Here is a 6,011-nt window from a genome sequence, read left to right as displayed (position 1 = left end):
GGAGCAACTAAGGGTTAAGTGTCTTGCTCAGGGACACATTGGTTGATGTATTGCAGTGGGAATCGAACACAGGTCTCCTACACCAAAGGCTTGTGTCATATCCACTGCGCCACCACCACCCCAACTTTTATCATAGAACTACTACCAGAACTCCCATTCAAAAGGCCATTTGACCAAAAACCGATAATATAGTAAAGCTTAAAAGTGGCGCTTCTGTCCTAATAATGCTTTTAAATGAAAGTTTAACTCGGATACATTCACAAAAAGACGCTAGGTTGCATTTTGGCGAGAGTTACGCTTTAAGGATGATTTCCTCAAAGTCACTTCCTTTGTACTCATAGTATCAGACATCAGTATCAGTTACTCCCAGCCAAAACAAATTCTATCTAATCTATGTTTTACCTTTCAGAGTTTTTGATGTACTTATCACAGCTGTGTCTTTGTGAATGTCATCATTATATATTTCCCACTTACCTCCTTTCCATTCTGTTCAATTAACACACTCACACGGTGTTTTCAGTTATTCTGGTTGATTAGACCTCTGCGCAGGCTGAAGGTGGGCAGAGCTATGCTGGTAATAGACCTTTTTCACAGCAATTTATCTTGTCATGGAAGGAAAATTACGCCTAAGGGAACTGAGCTATCATTATGATGAGCATTCCATTACTTATTCTAGTAGACCAGCATGCACTACACCAAATCCCTTAATTTAATGTTATTAATTGCACCGGTTTTTGTGCTTTAAGATAAAAATGTCCGCCTTGATAGTTGTGTCTAATTACACATCAGATACTAACTCAGTATGCATATCAGCATTTTAGAATGTATGTGGACGTAGCCACAGTGACGTCACCTATTGGTTACATTCCATTTTGGAGCTTCAAGTTTGGCATTTTGGCCATTGCCGCATTTTTTTTAGAGCCATTAGAGTGACCATTTTTGGATGAGAAGATGGAGCTAAGTTATCCGCTAATGCTAGCACTAGCTTTCTAGCTTGGGTAGCAAGGTGCATCTATAATTCATGTTAATTGGGATATTAATAGGGATGCTAATTTTAAAACCAGGCTCAACAAAATGAACAGCCTGCACTTTAGAATGTGTTTTTGTACACCTAAACACTGAACAAGACATTTTAGGTGACCAAAATGTTACTTTCACGAGCTAAAAACTCTGTGAAGGAGCAAAAGTTATAAGACATAAACAAAGACAACACCAAAAAACACGATCATGGCCAAATAGCCATGACTTCTCTCGCAACCAGGCCTCCTGTTGGCCATTACAAAGAATACAGGTTTAAGGGAAAAGAAGAAGAGGTTTGTGAAATCACCTGTGTGGGTGTGTCATGGGTGTGTAGATGTGCATAATCCTAAAGACAAAGGACCTTTTTCACAGCAGACATTTGACCTGTGGCAGCAGAAAAGGCAAAGGAGCAGCTTATTTGTTATTAATTGCAAAAGTTAAATATGTATTTTGCAAGTCATCCAAAATGATTCATCAGTTTTAAACAAAGTGTGCCGATGCCGTTAACTCTGTATTTCTAGATACTGCATTATTTTAAGCAAATAAACATTCTCTACAGTCAGGACATGGCACTGTCAGATAAGAATTTCATTATAGAGTCATTCCAGAGTTATGATGAATTATCATGTAATTTTTAGATAGTGATGCATAACGACTTTATAATGTGCTCCCTATGCTCATAATAGTCCTGCTCCTAGTATCTTATCAGTTTTATCATGCTTGGCCGTCTCTTACATCCTCTGGCTCAGACTTTCACAATTTCTACAGTAAGTGAGGTGGAATAAAGGGGTAATCCATCCATCTGTCATGTCAACGACAACCGTCTGCTAGACCTAAAACACAATCCATAATTTTGCATGGGCTGAGCAATTTGCCTTCATGTCTGACAGACTTGGTGCCAGTTGTGTTTACCAAGACACCGTGTGTTATGAACATAATCACTTTACCAGCCCCTGCCTGCCTGTTATGGATGGCACTTGTCAAATACAGAGGAGAGCCCTGGGCCATCAGTCATCTGTATGTGCGACTGTGTGTGCGTGTGTGCGTGTGTGTGTGTGTGTGTGTGTGTGTGTGTGTGTGTGTGTGTGTGTGTGTGTGTGTGTGTGTGTGTGTGTGTGTGTGTGTGTGTGTGTGTGTGTGTGTGTGTAGGGGTGTGGAGTTGGTGAGGCTTTTATCTGTCTTAAGCTCCATGTAAGACAACATAGTAAAAGCTTCTCACATATAGGATAATCACTGAACAGAGAAAAGGAAAAAATGCTGTAATGGGAGCATCAAAATCACAATTACACTGACAAGCACATGTGAATGGTCGATTATATACAAAACATACACAAAACGCAGTTATGACTGGCTGCAGCACTTTCAAACCTACTGTAAAATACTCAATTTTACACACAACTGGGATCTCATTGCTGTTCTTTTGAATATGAATTCACAGCCCGGACATCACCACTTATACACATACACATGCACACCGCAACAGATACAGGGTCATTACAAAATAATGTAAACACCTCATAAAAAAGGATTGTTGAATAACATAATCACAATCACCAACACTTCTAAAAGTATGGGTCATATATGAATATTTACCAGCATTTGACAACTACAAATACATGTGAATGAAACTTTTCATTAAGAATCTGTCGGTAGGTAACAACAGTGACATGGTATGGCTATGCCAAACACAAGTCAAAACCAAGAAGAAGCCATCACAATTGAGTATTAAGCCAACATGAAGGTGGAACAATGTTTCCTACATGTAATATATAAAACACAATTTTACACCACAGGAGCCACCTCTAAAAAATAAACACATATATCACATATAATGTGTCACAGTTTATCAATAGTTTACTCCTATACCATGAAAGCAATAACAGCTGTTTCTAGAAGGTACTGTGACCAGTAAATTAGGTGATCGCTCCATGAATAATGTGTTTTATTGACTTGGTCTCCTGTGAAAAAAGATAAAGTGGAGCACAAAAATGCCAGCAGTCCTTTTATTGTATTTGAAATTACCTTTATGTAGGACTCACCTTTGCTCCAGTTGTGTCGTTCCGGCAATTTATAATATGTATTCTGTTTTGGAATATGGCAATCATGAGCGTAGAGTGGTGGATCAGACACTTAGACCTCTTACAGCTCATTATGTATTGTGACCTACTGACCATATTAGCAAATAAGAAAAAAAAAGACTAATCCAACCCCCTCCGGAAATGACTGACACTATTAAAATTGAAAAGAGCTAAGATCAATGTGGCCTATGGTATTTTCAGCACTGTCATGGGAAATGTTCCACATTGTCTCATGGGTCTCTATCTAAATTAACAATGTGCAATTTGTTGGTTTGGTCTTCGTGTGTTTGTGTATCTGTGCTCTCTCTTTTCATGTTGTCATTTCTGCATCTATAAAGGTTTAGTATGCTCTCATGGATACACACTCATGCAGAAACAGAAAAACACTCACACAGCAGGAAGAAACTATTCACAAAATTCCTAATATCAAATGCTCAAATTCAATTAGACGGTGAAGACTGTGTTTCGTGTTTCGTGTTTTCCAATTTCTTACTCCCTATGTTGCACACTTCGATCTAATGATTCTATAATTTCCCTTGACACAATTTTATGACCAGGCTGGACAGAATGTTATAAGCAGCAGAGAGCGGTCAGGTCCAGGCACTGTTAATCAGTGCAATATCCAGGTGTGATGGAAGCTCAATTTCAATATTGCCGGCTCTCATTGACACCACAGTAATGAGCTCCTGCTCTCAAGACAGTTGTGACTCCTCAAGCAGCACATACTGTATTTTCAAGGACTTCCACTGCAACTTTTCAATTCGGATCGGTTAGGCAGCTCAGTTACAAGTTTGCCGCTATTGCAAAACAGACCAACAAAACAGAGGTGGAAATTACAATCCACTTTTGTTTGAAATTGTTTGGTTCAGCTCAAAGACTTGTTTTCAACTCATTATGTAATTGGTCCAATTTTCTTTCAAGCTAAGCAATAACATCACAGTTGAAAATACACTTTAGGAGGTACATTCAATAAACAAATCTCACCAGTGAGTGGAGCTTGATAACTAAGAGCTACTGTGTTTTTGAGTGTCAGAGTTGATTTAGTGGAGTCAGATCAGTTTAAAGATTCTGTGTAAAAGATTTGTTTGGACATGTACTAAACGCCTCTACAAAAAATTTTGTTTTTCGATGGCTATGAAACGCAAGCAGGTGGGAGAACTGAAAATGAAGCATCGATTGTTAGTGCAGGATTCAGATGTTCTAAAAGTAAAGGCTGCTTTACTCCTTGGGACCACTACGTCTGCATTTGGTTCACTCATTTGTGTCCCCAATCAAACAATATGTACGTAGCTGTAAATATTACATATTTAGTGAGTTCTGCAGAAATACAGTGGGTTTGAAACAATATTCAAACTGTATCTGCTAGTGGCAGAGGAAAGAAAATTTACCACAAAGCGTCCGTTACATCTTACCACAGCAGAAAAATGGCAGCATTCAACACCCGTCTGCAAAAGGAAATCTTTGACAATGACATGATAAATTGCAAAGATAAAAAGCCAAACTCTTTAGCCATCAACAAACAATCTTTAACAAACTTCCAATGGCACCTCTTCAGGAGAGAAAAACACATGTCTAGGGTTGAAAACAGCATCTGATTGCACCCATTTTAGTCAACTACAGTGCAAAAAAACAATGTACTCGGTACGCCTTTGTGATGAAAAGAAGGCTATTGTATCTTCTAAAGTACTGCATGTTTAGTAGAAAACAGGCAATACTGTAACAAGACAGAACAGAAATTCTAAAGCCTAAACAGCATCAGTCTTATTTTCTCCCATAGGACTCAGTCCCAACCATCGTCCCCAAGTGAAGATTAAAGGGGACAAAAAGCTTTTGAGGGAGCAGAAAAACACTGGAGTACTTTGAAAATCACTGAAGAAAAAAAAAAATCTGTTTTGGTTTAGCAACACCAGAGCTCACAGTTTCACATACTCAATGTGGTCTAATACAAATAGACTTTCAAAGCATATCAGCATCCATGCCAGTCTTAAAGAAACAGTCTTCAAATTAACATTTAGATGGAAGTGACACTTATGACCTTGCGAGTTAGAGATCAGGGAGGAGTGGGTGGAATAAAAAAAACTGCATCCATCAAAGTCATTTTGCATGCCCCAAGGAGAAGTACAAAGTGGACTCTGAGTTAAATTCCCCTATTAACTCAATTATTGACAGGTGCATCTCATGATCTACCGTGGAGAGGCCTGAAATTGTCTAGATCTGCTTATTTTAGTCTTCATGTCGCCACAAGCAAGAGCAAGCAGGGATGGCCGCTGAGTGTGTGACTGTTTTCATGTTACTGTGTTTACAAAGGCAGAATCCCCTTTGGACTTACTGGCCAGAGATTGCAAGCTGTGCATCCAAACCCCAGCTTGTACGAAGATAGCTAAATCTGCACCCTCTGATTTCTCACACATCATTGCAATCTTACTCTGTCTTCTCACTCTCACACATTCTTCTTTTATGTCTCCCACTAGCCGTTTGTTCTTTCATAACATTTCTTCTATATAAGGTCACGTCACTGTCCCCACTCAACTTCAGGTCCAAGCTAACTTTATCTTCTCCCTCCCAGGCCATGACAACCTGCAAAAAATGGATGATTAGCAGCTCCATTACACAGGAGAGGAATAACAGTGAGACAGTACGCTTGGCTCTATGTGCTGATCTCTCCTCCAACTGGTGACAAAACTATACACAAGAATGGATATGTATCTGAATCTGTATTCTCATGTACTTACATAAACCTCCAAATAAACTGAATTGCCAGACTGTGTTTTATGTCCTGCACTGCCAATTCTTTTGTGGCCTTCTACAGTCATAGCCATGTTGGAGTTGATTACATAATGTGAGATAACAAAACACACAACATGATGTGTCCACAAAGACACACACACACACACACACACACACACACACACA

This window comes from Etheostoma spectabile, chromosome 7, assembly GCF_008692095.1.
Source record: "Etheostoma spectabile isolate EspeVRDwgs_2016 chromosome 7, UIUC_Espe_1.0, whole genome shotgun sequence".
In the NCBI taxonomy this organism is placed as follows: Eukaryota; Metazoa; Chordata; class Actinopteri; order Perciformes; family Percidae; genus Etheostoma; species Etheostoma spectabile.
Note: the sequence above shows the minus strand (reverse complement) of the source record.